Here is a 21823-nt window from a genome sequence, read left to right on the forward strand (position 1 = left end):
GAAGAAGAGTTCAGGTGTTTCAGAGGTTTGACTTCGTTTTCTAACTTTCTGACTGTACCTGAAGGCATTTCTCACCTGCCCTGTGTCCCATGCAGTTAAAATGCAGTACCTGGTCAATGCAGAGGGGGGCGCCTAGGGTGACTAAACACCTGTCCTGTGCCCTGTCATGTAACAATAAATTTATTTATTTATTTATTAACTTTGTTGGACTGTTTTTAAATTTCTGTTGTATTATTATCAATATTTTTGTATATTTTTATTGACTGTTTGTTGTTTTTTTGTTGTGCTTATTTTTTTATTGTGTAAGTTTTAAAATTGTTCCTTTGTTGTGTAACTTTGAAGTTTAGCTGTGTTTATGTGTATTTTTTTGTATTTTGTGTTACATATATTTTTGTGTATTTTTTTTTCATTTTTTTGTGTTATTGTAGTTTTTGGTTTTATTTTGTTACGTTTTTTGTTTATATATTAATTTATTTTTTGTTGTATTATTTTTTGTGTGATTTTTTATTTTTGTTTTTCATTGTTTAATTTTTTTTGTTGCATTTGTTTATTCTGCTGGTTACTCACAACTGCCTCGCAATGATTTCTTGTGTGATTTTTTTTTTTTTTTTTTTTACATAACCTTTAACCTTATTTTTCAACCTTTACAGAGATAAAAATTAAATTGTCTGATGAATAAATAATTGGACAGAGAGGGGCAGGATGGGTGTGTTTTAAAGAGAATATTTATTTTCTCTTGCTGATAAATAAAAGCATTCATCACTCTGGGTGGGACTAAAGTCGGTGGGGAGTTTTTAAAGTGTAATCTTGTTGGAGATAATGAAATCACAGTCCTCTATCCGGCCCTGGTTGTTCACCTGTACCTGTGCTGAGTGACCTCTGACCCCTCCGGTCCGGACTCTCACCCTGCAGCAGCTCGTTGGTTCGATTCCCTGTCGTGGATCCGTCAGTGGCTCTGCGGAGCGACAGAAAAGCCTCCCGGCGTCGCGCTGAGTGGGGCGGGGTCTCTGTCGGACCTGTTGTGCGGCTCGCAGTGCGGATCGAGCGGATTTAGGACTCTGCGGGTCTCTGTGGTTTCTGGAAGTTTCGTCGAGCCGGGTGGACTCCGCCGAGCTCAGGTAAGTCTGACCCGGACCTCACGGTCCCGTTTCTCAGACAGGACTTGTCTCGAGCTGCTGCAGGAAGGAAGGCGCGTGCGAGTCAGGCGTGTCTGACAGCCGCGCGCCAGACTCCGTTTAAAAAGTGACGGTTTGAGCTTTTCCGGTGATCCTGCCGTTACAAACACGGGAGGGGAAACACCGGGACGGACTTTAGACCCGGGACTGGAGCTCCTTCAGTTCGGCTTAGATAGTTTGATCTCATGTGTGATATCTGAGCCGTGACCGGTGTTTAAACTCTCACAGCCGTTACCGGCAGCCTGCTGTCCGCCGGGCGGAGGAGCACGATTCATTACAGGGGTTTGGTCCTGAGAGTTCAGACTCCAACAGAGTTAGACTGGCTCACACTCCGAGCCGACAGACAGGCTGTGAGCAGACAGACAGATAGACAGGCAGACAGGCTGTGAGCAGACAGACAGATAGACAGGCAGACAGGCAGGAAACAGACAGACAAACAGACAGACAGGCTGTAAGCAGACAGACAGTGTGTGAGCCTGTCCTGGCACGGCACTGCTCAGCCCGCAGCCACATACTGAATAGCTGACATTCCAACACACACACACACACACACATACACACACACACACACACACACACACACACACACACACACACACTGATGTGTTTTTTGTGGCAGAGGAGTTGAGAAGTCACCTTTGCTGAAGTAATGTCTGCATCACGTGACCCTCTGAACACAAACATAAACAATTAAAAAGACAACACCTGCGACACACACACACACACACACACACACACACACAAAGTCAACTTTTTAACTTTTAAGATTTTTTCTTAAACAAGTGTCACTGGTCACTGGAAATGTGTGTGTGTGTGTGTGTGTGTGTGTGTGTGTGTGTGGGCTCTGCAGTTGTTCAGATTGGTAATGGGAGCCTTTGGTTAAGCGGAGTAGGGGAGACAGGGGTCAGGTGTATCATGTCACACTGGCACCATCGAAGACCCAGGAGAGTTTGCACATGCTCAGTACTGACTGAAGTCCGACAGATGCTTGAACTGATGTCACTCTCTGATTGGTTCCCTGTCACTGATGGTGATGTGGTGTCTGGGTAAAATCCTCGTCCTGCGTCTCTGTTCTGAACAAAGTTTAAATAAAGTTTAAATCAAAAAGCTGCGTGTCAAGGCTGTGGAGAGGGGGCGCTGTAACGTGAGTGTACAATCATTTAACTTTATTTTAAAATTCAAGCTGATGTAAATTAGTGTTTTTTATAAACTCTTGAAGATCAACATCAGAAAATATTTATAAAAAATTTAGGTTAATAACAGTTTGAATTTTATGTGCTGAGTGGTCACATGGTCTGGGCTGAATGCTGATTGGCTGTTGTGTCTTTGGTGTAAGGTGAGGACTGATTGAGGTTTTCAGGGCCTGCATTGATCACGAACATCATCAGGCTCCGCCCCTAATTTACAAACCTTCAATTTCATCATCATCATCTTCATCATCACCATCAGTGCGATGGAGATTATTTAACCGAAACATCCATTTGACTAATCTGTGGGATTAAGTCTGAGTCCAGATTCAGATTACTGTTTAATCACCTATAATCTACACACACTCACTTACACACACGCGCGCACGCACACACACACAGATATTTGATGTGCTTTAATCTGCAGGGTAAACTCAAGGTCTTCATACACACTTAACTGAAACTTAACCAGCAACATGAGCAATGTGAGCAACATTAGTAAGATCAACAACTTAAGGCAACATCCTCAACATCAGCAAAATAAGCAAATCAGCAAAATGAGAAATAAAAGAGGCAGTGAAACGCTCTCCCTGACACCTCAGGGTCCCACAGACTGCAGGGGCTTTTATCAGAGATCTAAAAACCCTCTTTACAAATAGTTCTGCTGAATGTTTTCTCAGGTTTTCCTCTTGAATTAAATCTCAAAACAAATAAAAATCTTGAATGATAATTGAACAACTGGAAAATTAAGTGAAGCACAAAATTAAAATAAAATAAGTATTATACAGAAGGTAATTGTACAGACTGATTGCTTTTGTGGGAGATATTTGTTGTTGTATAAGCTGATGGTTGTTGTAGAAGTTGGTTGTTGTAGGAGCTTGTCGTTTTTAGAGCTGGTTGTTGTGGGAGCTGATTATTGTTGTAAGAGTTGTAGAAGATGGTTGTTGTTGTTGTAGCCAATTGTTGTAGGAGCTGGTTAGTGTTGTTGTAGGAGTTGGTTGTTTAAGGAGCTAGTTGTTCGTGTAGGAGTTGGTTGTTGTAGGAGCTGGTTGTTGTAGGAGCTGGTTGTTGTAGGAGCTGGTGGATGTTATACAAGCTGATTGTTGTTGCAGGAGTTGGTTGTTGTAGGATCTTGTCGTTTTTGGAGTTGGTTGTAGGAGCCGTTTGTTGTAGGAGTTGGTTATTGTAGGAGCTGGTTGTTGCAGGAGTTGGTTGTAGGAGCTTGTTGTTGCAGGCGTTGGTTGTAGGAGCTGGTTGTTGTAGGAGTTGGTTGTTGCAGGAGTTTGTTGTTGTAGGAGCTGGTTGTTGTTGCAGAAGTTGTTTGTTGTAGGGGCTGGTTATTGTTGCAGGAGCTGGTTGTTGTGGGAGCTGATTAGTGTTGTTGTAGGAGTTGGTTGTTGTAGGAGTTAGTTTTTTTAGGAGCTAGTTGTTTTTGTAGGAGTTGGTTGTTGTAGGAGCTGGTGGATGTTATACAAGCTGATTGTTGTTGCAGGAGCTGGTTGTTGTGGGAGCTGATTAGTGTTGTTGTAGAAGTTGGTTGTTGCAGGAGTTGGTTGTTGTAGGATCTTGTCGTTTTTGGAGTTGGTTGTAGGAGCTGTTTGTTGTAGGAGTTAATTATTGTAGGAGCTGTTTGTTGTTGCAGAAGTTGTTTGTTGTAGGGGCTGGTGATTGTTGTAGGTGTTGGTTGTTGCAGGAGCTGGTTGTTGTTGTAGGTGTTGGTTGTTGTAGGGGCTGGTTGTTGTTGTAGGAGTTGGTTGTTGTAGGACCTGGGGCCTGTACTACGAAGCTGGATTAAGTCATCCAGGATAACTCTGCGACAACTCACTGAACTTCACCGGATCTCCGTCATCCAGATCTGCTGTACTACGAAGCTCATTATCAACTTGATAAGTGACTCTGTCTGGGATCTGTGCGCGCACACATAAAATGCGCGTGGTTAGCGACCCCGGAGCATTATCCACAATGGAGAGGAGAGCAGCCTACTTTACGGCGCAGGAGCAGCAAATAATCCTGTAAAAATACGAGGAGTACTGCAGTATTATCCAGGCCAGGAGCAACACGACTGCAGCTGCGAGAAGCCGGAGGGATTGCTGCAAAAAATCACTGACTCTGTGAACGCGTAAATTTCCAAAATGCTGATATTAATAGACCTATCTCATCATGTGACAACACGGGCAGTCAGGTCCTTATTCATTCATGTTGTCAGTCAGTGTGTGTGTGATCAGCATCATATCTGACCTCATAATTAGAAAGAGTCCACTTTCCTACAAATCCCAAGGAAAACGCTCATTACAGGCAGTTTGTATTACAGATGCAATAGCAGTGGGGAAAAAGGACGTGGGCACTGAGCAAATTGGTGACTGTGAGGTCTTTTATGCCCGTCCGAGAGAACTGATTGGTCAGCGGGCGGTCTGTCACACCCAGTGAGCTCTTATCCTGGAACTTAACCTGCTCCAGACCAGGTTTGGCGTTCAGCATCAGTTACCGGGGCAACGTGTCTGGATACAAAGAGATCCACATTCGTTGTACGGAAAACCCGAAACTTATCCAGGAAGTTATCTCTCCAAGAGCTAATCCAGCTTCGTAGTACAGGCCCCTGGTTGTTTCGAGTGGTGAAGTGTTTAAGATGTGTAAAATATTTTAGTCTCCCATGTGTTAAATTTAACAGCTCTTCCTTTGAAGATCCCACATAAAAGACTCCCACGTAAACATCCTTACAGCTCCTCCACAGAGACGCCGTGCCCACCTGAGCAGCTCGCCTCCGTAACACCCAAAGAGCCGAGTCTCCATCAGAGTCTGGAACCAGGATCTGAGTGATCGATCCAACGTTTGCTGATACGTTCAGTGATCGTCTGATTGATGATCACAAGCTGTCCTTAGATCAGATTCTGCTTTTCAAAGATGAAAATACTGTTAGAGAGGAAGTTCAACAACACTGTGTGTGTGTGTGTGTGTGTGTGTGTGTGTGTGTGTGTGTGTGTGTGTGTGTGTGTGTGTGTGTGTGTGTGTCTGATTAGTAGTCAGTTTCTAATACAATCTGTTCCACCATCTGTTTATCTCAACTTTAGACACCCTGCGTTCAGTGTGTGTGTGTGTGTGTGTGTGTGTGTGTGTGTGTGTGTGTGTGTGTGTGTGTGTGGATTTGTCACATGTATTATTGATGTTCACATACCAGCACATGTGTGGTTGTAAAGAAAGGCGCGCTCAGTCTTTAAGCTAAACTAAGTCACTGTTGCCATAAAATGTCATGTGATGCCATCAGGTCATGTGATGTCATGTGGTTTTTAGCGTTTCTGTATTGATAGCGTTCAGTAACTGATGCTTTAATCTGAACACTAAGCCAGGGAGCGATGGAGCGGTTGTTTCAGTCCCACAGCAGCTGATCAGTCTGTAAAAACATCGCCTGAGAGCGTCTGTATGAATAATCTGTTCTGGTAATCTGAATTATAATCTCATTAAATGATGCTCCTCGTTATCACTGACAGATTATTAGAACATAAAGCCGAGCCTCAAACTGTCAAACAACCTGTTCAGTGCCAGTCTGGGTTTGACTGATGGATGACATCATTACTGAGATGATGATGTCAGACCAACCCAAAGAACCAGGTTTGCTGAAGTTTAATACAGATTGATGTGGTCTAGTTATTCCAGTAATAAATTAGTTATTACACAGGTATCCATTCCTGTTATAGATATGTTATTACTGTAGTATATATTCCCATTATATATATGTTATTACTCTTGTGTATACTTTCCTGTTATAGATATGTTATTACTGTAGTATATTTTCCTAGTATAGATTCTTGTGAGAGACTTATTATTTAGGAATAAATTCCTGTTATAGTTGTGTAATGAACCTGGAATCAATTATTGTTATAGATTATTTATTACACCTCATTCCTAAGATAGATCCGTAATCATTCAGGTATATAGTTCTCTTAAAGTTATGTTATAACTCTCGTGTATACTTTTCTGTTGTAGTTTTGTAATGTGCCTGGTATCAATTATTGCTATAGATTGTTTATTACACATAATTCCTGCAAAAGATACATTATTATTCTGGTATATATTTCTGTTAAAGATATGTAATAACTTAAGTGTATACATTTCTTTAATAGCTTTGTTATAACTCTCGTGTTTACATTCCTGTTATAGATATGTTATAACTGTAGTATATATTCCTAATAGAGATCCAACCTTGTGATAGACATTATTATTTAGGAATATTTTCCTGCTATAGCTGTGTAATGAGCCTGGTATCAATAATTGTTATAGATTATTTATTACATCTTACTCTTAAAAAAGATACATAAGCATTCAGGTATTTCTGTTAAAGATATGTTATAACTCTTGTGTATACATTTTTTATAGATATGATATTACCCTTGTATTTACATTTATGTTATAGAAATGTTATTACTGTAGTATATATTCCTTTAATAGATCTATTTGTGTGATAGACATATTATTATTTAGGAATAAATTCTTGTTATAGTTGTGTAATGCGCCTGGTATCAATTATTGTTATAGATTATTTATTACGCCTCTATTGTGTAATAGATACGTTATTATTCAGGTATATTTTTCTGCTATATAGATAGGTTATGACTTTGCTATTTATTCCTATTATTGATGTGTCTTATAAGTAGGTGGGTGCCGAATTAGGTACTTTTACAGTTACTGACCAATTTCTGTCAAAAGTACAGTGTACCGATTCACGTAAAACCAAAAGGTACCATGTTTAGGTACCTAAATGCATCCTTGTTACTGTGAGGGAGTGGAAGAGTAAGTGGTTTTCTATACTGGACACGAACACAGCATTGTATTGAAGAATACATTTTTCGAATTGAATTTTTTTTATTTTATTATCGTTAAACAAATTGATGTTTTTTACCACATAAACACAAAAATTACCGGGCATCAGTACCGCATCATTTCAAGTGTAAAAGGTACCCATCCCTAGATATAAGTCATGTATCTATTTCTCATATAGATGTGTTTTTACTTTGCTTTATAGACATTTAATTACTCAGAAATACATATGTGTTATAGCTCTGTAATAAGTCTGTTATCTAAATTAAGTATTGTTTAGTTTTAGTTGTGTTTTCAATCTTGTTATAGATGTGTTATTATTCTGGTATCCTTTTCTTTTAAAGTTGTTATAGATTTTTAATTTGGAGTTATTCTCTATTATAGATATGCTATAATTCTGGTGTATATTCCTGTCGTTAGGGAAGTCCTGATCCGGTATTGGCGACTAATATGGCTATTTTTGGAGGATCAGATAGCATCGAATTTCTTTATGTGATGAGACTAATCCAGTTTTTATGTGAGGTGACAGGGCTCACTTTAATACAACAAATATGATTTGTCGAAATTGGATAGGATTAGCAGTCAAAAAACCTGTATCGGTACATTCCTTCCTGTTACAGATATGTTATTACTCTGGTTTATTCCTTTAATAGAAATGAATTTACTCCGCTTCATTTCTGTTATAAACATGCTATTCCTCTGGAATATTCCTGTTATAGATGTGTTACTATTCTGGATTTTTCCTGTTATAGATGTATAATTATTCTGGATTATTCTTGTTATAGATGTGTTATTACTTCGCTCTATTCCTGTTATAGGTGTTATTCCTCTACTTTTTGCTGCAGATCAGTTATTACTCTGGTTTATTTCTATTATAGATGTGTTATAACTCTAGATTATATGGTTATAGATGGTTATTATTCTGGATTAATTTGGTTATAGATGTGTTATTATTCTGGGTTAATTTGGTTTTAGATGTGTTATTATTTTGGATTAATTTGGTTATAGATGTGTTATTATTCTGAATTAATCTGGTTATACCTGTGTTATTATACTGGATTAATTTGGTTATACATGTGTTATTATTCTGGATTATTCCTGTTCTATTCAGGACGGTCTTACGCTCGGTTTACCCTGAACCTGGACTGACAGGAACAAACAAATAAGAAGCACAAAGACCTGAAAGCGGGTGGCTGAAGACTGGGGGGGGGGGTCTATTGTTGATCCAGGATTAAGGCGTGGCCTCCTCGCAGATTACACACACACACACACACACACACACACACACACACACACACACACACACACACACACACACTTCTAAGTGGAGTGTGAATAAAGTGTCCTTGATCGCACAAACTACTGAGACGCCCTGAACAACCCCCCCCCATCTCTCGAATACACCCCCCTACTCACACACACTTACACACACACCTCCCCCTCTCCCCTGTGTGTGTGAGATCACACACACACACTGCTAGTGTAGCTGGAGGTGACATTAATAATCCATAAAGAAGCTGGTTTCCCTCGATCGCTCCCTGTGGAGACACACACACACACACACACACACACACACACACACACACACACACACACACACACACACACACACACACACACACACACACACACACCCATCCTGTGAGACAGCTGTGTGTTGCTGCAGGAAGTTTAACAGGATTTAATTACTGTTTGAAAACAAGAACGGGCTTTTATTTTAGAAAGAGTTTGAGAAGCAGAGGTTGTTTTATTTTGAAGGAGTCTGTGTACTCACCCACTCTTCATCGTTCATCTTCATCATTTAGAGAAGACTGAGGAGTTTAAAACAAAACATTGACCAATACTTTACCTTTTAAGAAATGTGTGACCTCATCGAGGTGGGCGTGGCTTAGACCTGGAAGGAAATAGCAAATGATTGCTCAGCTCTGATGAAATGGTTTTGGGTCTACCTCTTGACCTTTTTGTTCCCTAACCCTCAGGATCTTTGAAGAAATTCGAAATAGCGGTCTTACTGCGTCAAACCTCAGCAGAGACAGCAAGAAAGAAAGCGTTTTGCTCTCAGCAGGTCATGACAGAGTGAATATCTGACAGGAAATCACGTTAAATCCACGTTTCTGAGCAGATTTTGTCCTTAAAAGGCTGAAGTCTTAAACTTCTGATCTGATTGTTTTCAAGAAATTTCTTACTTCGTTTTTTATCTTCCTAAAATCCAAAATATATTCTATTTATATATCATTGAAGTTTTGCTCCATACACTTTCTCGTGTTGCTGCTGTCACTCTGAAATCGGGGTTATATAAAGTACATCCTGATGTCTTCTACTCTACTAAAACGATCAAACCTCCAAAAGACTCCAACACCACAAACACAGAACAGGGGTCAGAGGTCAGGGACTGGATCAGCTGAGAGGACACTTAGCAGCCCTGCCTGTCATGTCAGTCAAAGAGGCCACGCCCACTAATCCTCCTTCTGTTCAGTTTGTTTTAACATGGAGCTCTATGGGGACTGACTCACTGCTAGAGACGGACTCTAGTGCAGGGGTGGCCAACCTGCGGCTCACGAGCCACATGCAGCTCTTTGCCTTTGGGTGTGCGGCTCTTTGGTCCATTCATAAAAAAAAAACGTATATATTATATTGTAATGTGTAGTGGTGTGCCAATCAATCTAAAATCCTGATATATTGATGCCAACGTTGTGTTCTGTATTGATCACAACGTTGGGTGATGGGATTGATACTTAAGTTTCAGTTTCTATTCTCTACATCCCTATTGTGCTCATAGCTATCTAGATAGATGGAACTTAATATCTTCAGCAGTAAAAACAGAAACTTGTCTTTGACACGGCTCCAACTACAAATTTAAACACATTTAAAAACACATTTAAATGTTGCTTTGAAAATTGTAATGTATTTACTCTTAGTTTATGTCCTTTTTTTATGTGTGAGAGGGAGTGTGTGTGTGTGGTGTGGCTCTTTGTAGTACCATGGTAGTTTTTGTGGCTCTTGGTCTCTGACTGGTTGGCCACCCCTGCTCTAGTGGACACTGAGGGAACTGCAGTTTATTTTAACATGGTGCTCTATCCAGGACGGACTCTGGTTGACACTCAGAGAACTGCAGGTTTAGGTCGTCCCCCGTTGGTGAGCGGTGAAGTTCATGTTTGATGTCGGGAGTGTCGACAGAAACCTGGATCGAGGAGAATAAGAGTGTGTTCATGGTTACAGTCAGGCGTGTCCCTCTGATGGTTGGGGTTTCCATGGAGACAGGCGAGGTAACGGTGGTGATGAGGAGTGTAGCTGACGGCAAAATGAGGTGGACTTCAGAATGATAGTGAAACCAAAATGTGTGTGTGTGTTTGTAATTGAGTGTGATGAAATATTCTCTTTGAAGTTAAAGTGAGGACAGAACGCCTGAGGACCAAGACCAGTCAGCAAGAACCAGCTAACAGGAACCCATCAACGTGATCCAGACAGAGAGAACCAGAACAATGAGACCCAGAACAAAGAGACCCAGAGGAATAAGTCCTATAAGAATAAACTCCAGAACACAAGATCCAAAGCAGTTCGACCAAAAACAAGAACAAGACCAAAATGATTTACACCAAAACAAAAGGAGCCAGAACAAAAGAACCAGAACAATGAGAACAGAACAAAATGGACCAGTACAATAAGGCCCAGAACAGTAAATATTGTTTATGTTTTGATCAGTTGGTTATTGCTGGGTTCAGATTCAGTCGACTTTGTTAATTCCTGTTGATGGGGGGATGAATAGTTTTATCATTTGATGTGTCTCACAGGTGTACAGTGTATGTGATGTCACTCAGGTGTCTCACTCAGGTGTCTCACAAGTGTCTTGTGTTTGTGATGTCACTCAGGTGTCTCACTAGTGTCTCACAGGTTTTCAAGTGTGTGATGTCACTCAGGTGTCTCACTAGTGTCTCACAGGTTTTCAAGTGTGTGATGTCACTCAGGTGTCTCACTAGTGTCTCACAGGTTTCTTGTGTTCGTGATGTCACTCAGGTGTCTTACAGGTGTCCAGTGTGTGTGATGTCTAACAGGTGTCTCACTAGTGTCTCACAGGTGTCTTATGCTCGTGATGTCACTCAGGTGTCTTACAGGTGTACAGTGCATGTGATGTCACACAGGTGTCTCATAGGTGTCTAACTGGTGTCCAACGTTTGTGATGTCACATAAGTGTCTAATTGGTGTCTTGTGTTTGTGATGTCACACAGGTGTCTCACTAGTGTCTCACAGGTGTCTTGTGTTCGTGATGCCACACAGGTGTCACACAGGTGTCTTGTGTTTGTGATGTCACTCAGGTGTCTCATGGGTGTCCAGTCTTTGTGATGTCACACAGGTTTCTCATAGGTGTCCAGTGTGTGTGATGTCACTCAGGTGTCTCACTGGTGTCTCTCAGGTGTTCTGTAATTGTGATGTCACCAAGGTGTCTCAAAGAGGTCCAGTTTTTGTGATGTCACACAGGTGTTACACTAGTGTCTCACATGTGTACAGTGTATCTGATGTCACACAGGTGTCTCAGAAGTGTCCAGTGTCTCTCAGGTGTCCATTTTTTGTGATGTCATTCAGACGTCTCATAGGTGTCCAGTGTTTGTGATGTTTCCCAAGTGTCCCTCAGGTGTGTAGTGTTTGTGATGTCATGCGGATGTTTCACAGATTTTGATGATGTCATTCAAATGTCTTACAGGTGTCCAGTGTTTTGATGTCATTAAGGGCTGCGATGATAAGACAACTTAATCGATTCATCAACGCCAATTTTAACAGTTGACGCGTTGTATTTTTGTTTTTATTGTTATTGTCGCATGGTGAAATCAAATACCAGGGGGTAAATGCTCATCTGTAACTTCAGTTATTGGATACTTTTATGGGAAAAGATCACTAAGTTCATACATGAAGAATATTGATGAGGAGAAAACTCCACTCCCAGAGAGCGCTGCACGCTGACGGAGGCTCTGTATCTCCGGCTTGGACAGCCTGACAGCTCCTGGAGTTTAGCGTCTGATCACGTGATTTAGCGAGTCTTCTCCACTCTCCGTTTTAAACAGTTTTTCAGGATCTGAGTCACAAACTAGTGTCAAAACTCCCCTAACTTTTGAAAAGAGAGGACATTTATCTGAAGGAGCTCTCACTCTCAAGCTCACACTGCAGCGCTAACACTTAGCGGGGAGGAGGAGGGGTGGAGTGCACATGAGCAAAGTGTAAGTAGTGTATGTAGTGAAACGATTCTAAATGCGTTGTCATGGAGACCTAAACAACTTTATTTCCTTGTTAACTGCTTCTTTATTTGAAGATTTATTTTGTTTTGTTTTTTGTATAGTACTTATATTTTTTACGTCATCCTGAATTATATTAAGACAAACAAACAAACAAAGAAACATGACATAACACAGGGCTGACCAATCAGAGGTGAGAACCTAACTCTGGGTAAATACAGTGAAAATGTAACACACAGGTTGAATTTTAAAGGTCTGCACATTTTAAAGGTCAAATTAATCAAAATAATTATTTTTGAGTTTTAATTAAGATTTTTAATTATAATTTATTTTTTAGTCAAAATAATTGTGATTAATCGATTAATCGAAAAAATAATCGATAGGTGCAGCCCTGATGTCATTCACATGTCTCACAGGTGTCCCCTGTTAATATTCTGTGATATTTTGTGTGGATCAGCTGACAGCATGATGCTAACGTTAGCATCAGGCTAACTGTTTAAAGAAACAGTCACCATTAGACGGACTGCTCCTTTAAACCCCCCTCCCCCCCCTTAGATTACAGGCTGTTGAATAATGTCAGCACATTACACTGAAGATTATACACTGACTGACAGAGAGAGAGAGTGTGTGTGTTTGTGTGTGTGTGTGTGTGTGTGTGTGTGTGTGTGTGTGTGTGTGTGTGTGTGTGTGTGTGTGTGTGTGTGTGTGTGTGTGTGTGTGTTATAATTGGTATCTTAGAGTGCAGCTGTCTTCAGTCATCGGCATCTGTTACACCCCCAACTTAGAAAACACACACACACACACACACACACACACACACACACACACACACGGAGGCAGAGCTTTGAGGTTTTTACTGAAAACAAAGAAACAGGAGCAGCCAGACGAATCACAGAGGCGTGTTTCTGTGATTTCTTACCTCGTTTGTCATCACCCACTAATTTAGAGTTCATCATCTGATCAGGCTTCGTTTTTTTTCACTCTGATGTCTGACGACCTCTCACCTCAGAGAAACCCAGCGCTCAGTTTCATAGTTTCCTTTACCAACCTGACCTGAGAGCAGCTACGAGCAGAGAGCAGAAATCATGAAAACTCTCAGACTCTCTTTACTGTGAAGGAGACGTAACAGGAAGTGATGTCACTGATGCTCTAAGTGTGTCAGAGTCTGAAGGTGATGAAGACCTGGATTTGAGTCTGTTCAAGTTTCATCTGACAAAAAGCAGAGGAAGGAAAATCTGCACCAAACGTCTGAGTGCTGCACATATGGCTGCGTGTGTGCGTGTGTGTGTGTGTGTGTGTGTGTGTGTGTGTGTTCCATATATGCAGATTAGAGCGCTCTAATGTCTCAGTTTTCAGAGTTACAACCATCAGATTAACTCCACAGATTAGTGAATGAAGGCAGGCAGCCTAATCTACCCTCTGTGAGTGTGTGTGTGTGTGTGTGTGTGTGTGTGTGTGTGTGTGTTTCAGGGTCAGGTTTAATGGAGGTTTAATCGACTGGTGGCCTATTTAGATTTGTCTTATGCTCAGAAATAAGAAATAATCTGAGTTTGGATCCAATCTGGGACAGGAAGTGAGGTGATGAGGTCCGGGGTTGGTTTTCTGTCAGATGCTCATGAGTCCCATCCTCCTGATCCTGATCCTGATCCTGATTCTGATCCTGAACAGTCTGAGGGGTGTCATTATTCATTATTCTTTACTATCAGACTGAGAGTATCTGACCCTCTGTGCCCCCAGAAACACCTGAACCTGTCGGTCAGACCAGGTGTGGGTCTTCAGAGGGACTCACCTTCACACAGTGAGGTGATGATGATGATGATGATGATGAGTTCAGCAGGATGAAGATAACTCTCAATGAGTTCATGAAGTCCTCTGTGAGCTCTAACATATTCTAATATTCCTGACGAGTTTCTGATGATGCAACACTGAGCAATACACTACCTCTCACACACACACTCACACACACACACACGGTTCAGTGTCCCATCATGTTCATGAGTACACTATCTGTGTGTGTGTGTGTGTGTGTGTGTGGTTAAGTGTGTGTGTGAGAAGCAGCTGAGCATCTTTTCAGGTTTTATTGTCTTTGTGTGACGGACAGGGGGCGGGGCAACAGCCGGAGTTTCTCATTGGCTGTTGGGCGAACCAGCAGGTGTGAGGGTAATAAAAGTAAATGAAATACATTAATTAGTAATAAAAACAACATTAAAGAGAAATTTACCTTTAGGGGAGATCACACCATGTGTGTGTGTGTGTGTGTGTGTGTAGGTCAATATGCTCATTGATTGATGATCTGTTCATTAACTCGCTCAAGGAGACACAAACACACAGGAAGTGATTCATTACCTGACCTCCCAGGTGACCCTCAGACAGCTGGCTGATGGGACAAAGAGAGGCACAGGGTTCTGGGTCTTTAATCAGGTCCTGGTCCTCCTCCATCATGGAGCATCTTCCATGAATCCAAAACTATGGCTTCAATGTTTGGTTTTAAAAATGAAATTTGGCATCGTTAACACAACAAGAGACTACAAAAAATAACACTGGCATGAAAAATGTGTATTATAACAATAATATTATAATTAGGGATGGATACGGACCAAATTCTGTCAAAAGTACCGGGTACCAATTCAGGTAAAATCAAAAGGTACCATGTTTAGGTACCTAAAGGCATCCTTGTAACTGTGAGGGAGTGGAAGAGGTGGTTTTCCATGCTGGACATGAACTCAGCATTGCATGGTTAGAAACTGAGGAATTAATATGTTAAATCAAAAAAACTATATATATATTTTATTATTAAACAAATTGATTTTTTTTTTTGCACACAAACACAAAAAAGTACCGAAAATTGGTATTGTTGAGTACCGGTACCGATTGCCAGTTACAGGGCATCGGTACCGTATAATTTCAAATGTGAAAGGTAAATGTTATATCATTTCATTTATACAAATCTTTGCATTCTGGTGTTTTAAAATCCTATTTTATTTATTTATCAAAGAGAGTTTATAATTTTGAAGACTTTTTTTTTCAATCACACTTTTTTTTTGCTTACTGTCTTTTTTCAGCTTCAACTCTCCGTCACTCTTTTGCCGTGGAGGGGAGGGTTGGAGCAGGAAGGGCTGGGGGGCATAATTTGCATACCATTTGCATATTTTGAAAAATACCACAGCTCTTCACTGGGCCTAGGGATGGGTATCAAATTGGGTACTTTTATAGGTACCGACTGAATTCCATCTGTAGTACTGAGTACCAGTATCTAAATGCATCCTTGTGACTGTGAGGGAGTGGAAGAGTTGGTGATTTTCCATGCTGGACATGAACACATCATTGGAAGGTTATATATTGAAGAATAAATATATTAAATCGAAAAAAAAAAGATGTTTTGTTATAAAACCAATTTACATTTTTACCATATGACCACAAAAAAGTCCCAAAAATTGGCACCGTATTTGCCAGGTACCGGGCATCTGTACCGTATCGTTTCAAATGTGAAAGGTACCCATCCCTAACTGGACATGAACACAGCATTGCAAGTTTATAAATTAATAAATAAATATGTTTAACTGAAAAAAATTAAGATTTTATTATTAAAAAAATTAAAATTTATCACCATATTAACACACAAAAGTAGTAAAATTAGTACCGTGGGCACCAGTACCGTATCGTTTTAAATGTGAAAGGCACCAATTCCTAGCTGGACCTCACCGGACGTTCAAGACCCTTGAGCGTTAGACATCGCCAGTTCACCTGGAGCTCCAAAACCTGAAGTAGAATGGATAAAAATTGGTCTTTAAATTATTAATAATCCTCCTTTGCTATAGGTTGTTTCGGAGTTTCTGGTTTCCGCTGATGATGTGTTTGCGCTAAAGACTGATACTGCCGAATATTTTGAGTTGATATGTTTATGAGGCCTTGTCAGTGATGAATTTGGCCTTAAACTCCTGGAGAAATAAAAGAAATCAGAAATCTAGACTTTTTCTTAGTCACAATTAGCCACAGGTTAGCTTGATAGCATCCATGAGCTAACACTAGCTAGCTTGTTTCTGTGGAGCTATGCAAACCCATTACATCATTTAAAAACATAACTTGAATCCATTCAACTTCTTGATGAATAACAGCAGAAAAGAAACAGACTGACTTGTGGTTTTGGAGTTAGCATGAGGTAAAGAGGCGGGGCTTCAGCCACCGCCCACCTGTCAATCAAACAGCCATGCCCTTATACGGACAAAACGTGTGTGTGCTGATAGGGAAATGATCTGAAAAGTGTCAACATGTTTATTTCTGCTGTAGAGATTTTTTGAATGGCTGTGTATGTGGTTCCTGCTGTTACTGCACACAGCCCCCAGTGGACACTCCAGGAACTGCAGTTTGAAACACAGCTTTGGCTTTAGCTTCACAGTTTTAGGTCGTAGGAAGCTGTTTCTGCCCATCCTGAATAAATCTGACCTGATGTGCGTCTCTTTTTGTGTTCCCACAGGAAACGTCCTCCTGATGACGAAGGTTCCCCCTCCCCACTAACACAGCAGCAGGTTGCCTGAACAGGTTGGTGCAAATATAATCCCTCTATGTGCTGAATCAACATGCCGGTTGCTGTAGTAACCAATGACATCAGAGCTGCTGCCTTCTCTTAACTGATGATGTCATCATCCGTCAACAAAAGCTGGTTTGGGTCGACTCAACGTGTTGCTCAACTCGGTCTGTTTCAGTCTCAGTCTCAGAGCTGCTGGTTGCTGTTGTCGGAGTTGCTGTGATCAGATTGTCTGTTTCAGTGTCACTGAACTCTGTGTGTGTGTGTGTGTGTGTGTGTTTAACAGAGCAGTCTTTGTCTCTCTGCAGAACACTGGCTTCTCTGTTTCTCTCCGACAAAGTTTCTGATGAGTCAAATGATTCCTCCCTCTGGAGATTTAACTCACTTTCACCTCAGTGATGATGTCATAGGGTACCTGATGACATCACAGTGGGTGTTAATGATGTGACAGTGAGCAGAGACGCTGACTCGAGGTGTCTGACGGGTGAACAGAGGTTGATTTTTAGTGATTTATTTTTAATATGGGACCTGTCTTTGTCACACTGAGCGTTTTTGTGCCTCCGGGGCTTCCGTACGTCTTTTCTCTCAATGTGTTCCTAATGTGTGTGTTTTATTTTGAAAAGCTTCAGGATGGGTAAAGTTGACGTGTTGATCAACCTCCATCTCCTCTCTACATTTCCTCCCAATTACTGTGACACCTTTGACCCCTCCCCTCCCCCGCCACCCCCCATTCATCATCGCCTCACTGCTCGCTCTCTACACGCCGCTTTTCACGCTCTCTAGACACACACACACATACACACACACTTACACACCCCTCCTCCTCCTCTTTAAAGCCTCTTCACTCGTCCTTCATCTTTTGTTTCTGCTGCACCTGATAAACGCACAAACATGTGCACACACACACACACACACACACACACACACACACACACACACACATACCACACCCAGAAACAGTTATACATTTTTTTGCTGAAATGATAAAATCTTTATAAAAATTTATAAAAAATTCTGTCCCAAAAAAAAAATCCTGATCTGAGCGTTGATCTGTTGATTGCTGGTTGGAGCATCGGCTGGGTTGGTTAGTTGATTGGTTTAGTTCTGCTTGATTTTTTGGTTGGTTGGTTGGTTAGTTGGCTATTTAGGAGGGGTGCGCTGAAATGAAAATTCTGGCCAATACCAATATCCGACATTAATATTGTTATTATGGCTAATAATCAATATTTACTGATATCAATACTGGAAAAAAATACAATCTGAGGCCTTTACGTTTACACGACAATGTTTGATCTGAAAAAACTAAAATGCAGTGAAAAAAATCTGCAGAGGGACTGAAAACACTGTAGTAAGCATGCCAGGCCTGTAGGTGGTGCTATAACTGTCTTATCCAGAAGCAGCTTTTGGTAGATCTCCCCTGAAGTAGAGTTGAGCCGATCATCTGGTGTATTGGTGAATGCTAAGAGCAAAAGTGGAGCAACAGATGCTCGTTTTGTTTAAGACAGTCACAGATTCAGCAGATTGAGCAGCACAAGCTCAACACGGTAGACCACGACGATCGTAACGAAGCGGAGTGTGATGTCAGCATTTCCACTGAAAACGCCGGCTTACTGTTAGGCCGATGTAGGCTAAAACACCATTTCCGTGTAAACGAGAGGCTGAAATGCAACAAAACTTTTGGCCCCCTGAGATGATGTGTCGAGGTAGTTCAGAGAGAAAGAGCGACGGAGATCATGGAGAGGATCAAAGGATGGAGCGCCGGAGACGAACCAATCAAAAAAAAAGTACAATTTTTGGATCAAAAACAGGAAGAGAGACATAAAAGAAGAGAGTCCACTCTTCTTAGGTAGTTTTGGTGTTTACATAGTCAGAGAAAACAAGATTATTAGGGTCTTGAAAGATCGTTTAAGATTAGAGGTCGACTGATATGGGTTTTTTGGGGGCCGATGCCGATGCCGATGCTTTCCAAATTTGGGCATCCGATGCCGATATGCATAGCCGATTTTTCCAATTTGATATTCAGGCCGATTGTTAAATAAATATGTATTTATCACATTTTTGTGAAACGCAGCAATTTCTGAGCAACTAAAAGAAATCTATTACAACAAGTCGTGTCCAGTCCTCTGAACATTTATTCAGCTCTCAAAACAATGACATATTTTGTCTGAGTAAACACACAATGTAACAAGCAGTAGTAAACATTCACACTCTTCTTAAAATGTCAAAAAAGAAATTTAAACTTATTAATATAATTTGAACAAAAGTATGTAATGTATCCAAGTGGTTCCACAAGTTTGAGGTGCTCATCTTTTTTGTGCCTGATCAAAAATTGCATCATTTTATACAACGGATCAAAAATCGTCTTTTTAAAAGAAAATACGGCCGATGGCCGATAGAGACAAATGTCCAAATATCGGCCCGATATATCGGTCTACCTCTATTTAAGGTGCTCTAAAAAAGGCTGGCAGCCAATTAGTAAATATCAGTTGATACTCATAAGTTAAAAAAATTACCAACATCGGCTGATTCCGATATTGAAACAGGTTAATCCTGCATCCCGACTAAGAGTAAGTTATTTGGTTGGTTAATTGTTGAATTGTTAAATTGGTAACGTTGTTATTTAGTTCGTTGGTTATATCGTTGGTTGGTTAGTGGTTGAGACGGTTGATCGGTTTGGAAGGCGAACTGGGTGATTACAGAGGAGAGCATCATGTGTTCACGTGTGTGTGTGTGTTCGGTGTGTGTGTGTGTGTGTGTGTGTGTGTGTGTGTTGAGATATCAAAGGTTTAATCCAAACATTAAGATTCATCACAGACACAATCACAGTTATTGGTCAGTTCAGTTCCTAGACATTTAAAGACACACACACACACACACACACACACACACACACACACACACACACCCAGACCCCAGGCTTTGTGTATTTTGCTCTTTGTGTGTTTGATTGATGTGTGTTCAGTGGTGCATGTGACTCTATCCTTGTGTGTGTGGGTGTCTATGTGTGTGTGTGTGTGTGTGTGTGTGTGTGAGGGAGCTCAGCTGGGGGTGTGTGTCCACTACTCACCAGGCCCCTCATGTAATATTTATCACACACACACACACACACAGACACACACACATGCATGAATGAGGGTCACACATGCTCTCATTTAACCTGCAGAGTGTGTGTCACAGATAAGATGATGCTGATAAACACACACACACACACACACACACACCAGACACACACACACCCTTTGTCAGTCTGTAGTCACTGCGATGACCTGAACATGTTGTGATGTCACCTGCTGTGACCTGTCAGCTGTGAACCAATCAAAGGACAGAGATCACACCTGGGCAGAGACTCAGCTTAGTGCTGGTCCCAGGTGGATCTGGTCTTGTTGCTGGTCCTGGGTGGATCTGGTCTTGTTGCTGGCCTCATGTTTCAGTTAACAAACTGTAACTCTGTCTCCATGGTAACACTTTAGACCAGTTTCTGAAACTATCATCACCATCCCATAATGTCCCGTTGTTATGGAAACACATCCTCAACTCCAGGAAGTAGATGATGACGGGATGAGATGAAACATTAAAGGGTGAGTGTGTGTGAGTGTGTGTGTGTATAAATGACTGGGTGTGTGTGTGTGTGTTCATCAGAATAATAAACGATGACTTTCACACCAGCAGAAGCTCAGCAGCCAATCAGAGATCAGGAAAATAACGCATCACAGAGTAGAGAGAGGGAAGAGTCGCTCAGTGTCTCACGTCTCTGATTCTGATTTAATATTAATGTCATGGCCACGCCCCCTTGAAGCCACACCCCCTCTGTTTTAACACAAGCCCCGCCCCCCTCGGCTCCCTCTGGATTCCTCTCTGGCTCAGAACAATGTGTCGTTCAGAATAATGGGATTACAGCCGGCTGCTCGCCGCCCCCCCTCCCTCGCCGCCCCCCTCCCTCCCTCTCTCTCTCTCCCTCTCATTTGTTCCCCTCTCTCCCTCGCCCAGTGAGCAGCTCCTGTTTTTGGAGGAATGAAAGGAAGACGGGCTGGTTCTGCGTGAAGTAAGTGTCTCCTTCTCCGTCTCTGTCTGTGATCAGCTGATTGGCAGCTGACGCTCGTTAACTCTGCTCTGATCTAATTAGCGCTGCAGGAATCAGATCAGGGGTAGAGAGACACCGTCTGTGACTCTCTCTCCCTCTCTGAGGATAAGTTCCCTCTCAGACGCTTCAGTTTACTGCGGCACACGAACGCCTCGCTGCCGAGCATGGAGACTGTGTGTGTGTGTGTGTGTGTGTGTGTGTGTGTGTGTGTGTGTGTGTGTGTGTGTGTGTGTGTGTGTGATGACAGCTGGAGGAGATCAGTGTAAACTTTGTCGTTCTGTTTTCATGTTTCTATTTTCTTTCAGAATCAACTTTCACACACACACACACACACACACCTTACAGAGTGTGTGTGTGTGTGTGTGTGTGAGGAGGAGAGTGTGTGTAAGAGTGTGTACACTGTATGTAATGTGTTTAGGATGTGTGCGGTCTTTGTCTCAGAAACAGGGTCAGATTGGATCAGGTGTGGACTCCCCAGTCCCAGGTTGGTCCAGGTAAAGGATCATGTGCTGTCAAAGATTAGGTCCGGATCAAACTGATCCATTAGAACAGTCTCATTCAGAGCTGGTCATGGTCTGGGCTGATCCTTGACTGAACTGGGCTGGTCCTTGTCTCAGATGGTCCTGGTCTGGGCTGTTTCTTGGATGAGCTGGTCTGGGACTAAGCTGGGTCTTATCTTGGTTGATCCTTATAGTTTTGTCAGTGCTTGTCCCATCCTGAGCTGGTCCTGTTCTCTACTGTTCCTGGCCTGAAGTGGTCCTTTTCTAAGCCGGTCTGGGTTTGAATTAGGGTTGTCCAGTTCGGGATGGGTACCTTTC

General features: G+C 41.6%; 1 protein-coding gene across 2 annotated transcripts in view; it reads left to right on the forward strand.

Moving 5' to 3' along the window:
- The first annotated feature begins 973 nt into the window (after positions 1-973).
- plxnb3 (plexin B3) overlaps positions 974-21823 on the forward strand; it is a 52629-nt gene continuing 31779 nt past the window's right edge. The window contains exons 1-2 of one of the 2 annotated variants that reach the window (XM_074681061.1): positions 974-1118; positions 16874-16938. The gene's annotated coding sequence lies outside the window, so the exon portion shown is untranslated. Of the gene's footprint in view, positions 1119-16873; positions 16939-20854; positions 20967-21823 lie in introns of those variants that run through there. The other variant, XM_074681063.1, reaches the window with a different exon arrangement.

Source organism: Halichoeres trimaculatus, unplaced genomic scaffold (assembly GCF_033239565.1).
Source record: "Halichoeres trimaculatus isolate MK-OKI-2021-1 unplaced genomic scaffold, fHalTri1.1 fHalTri1_scaffold_11, whole genome shotgun sequence".
NCBI classification, from domain to species: domain Eukaryota; kingdom Metazoa; phylum Chordata; class Actinopteri; order Labriformes; family Labridae; genus Halichoeres; species Halichoeres trimaculatus.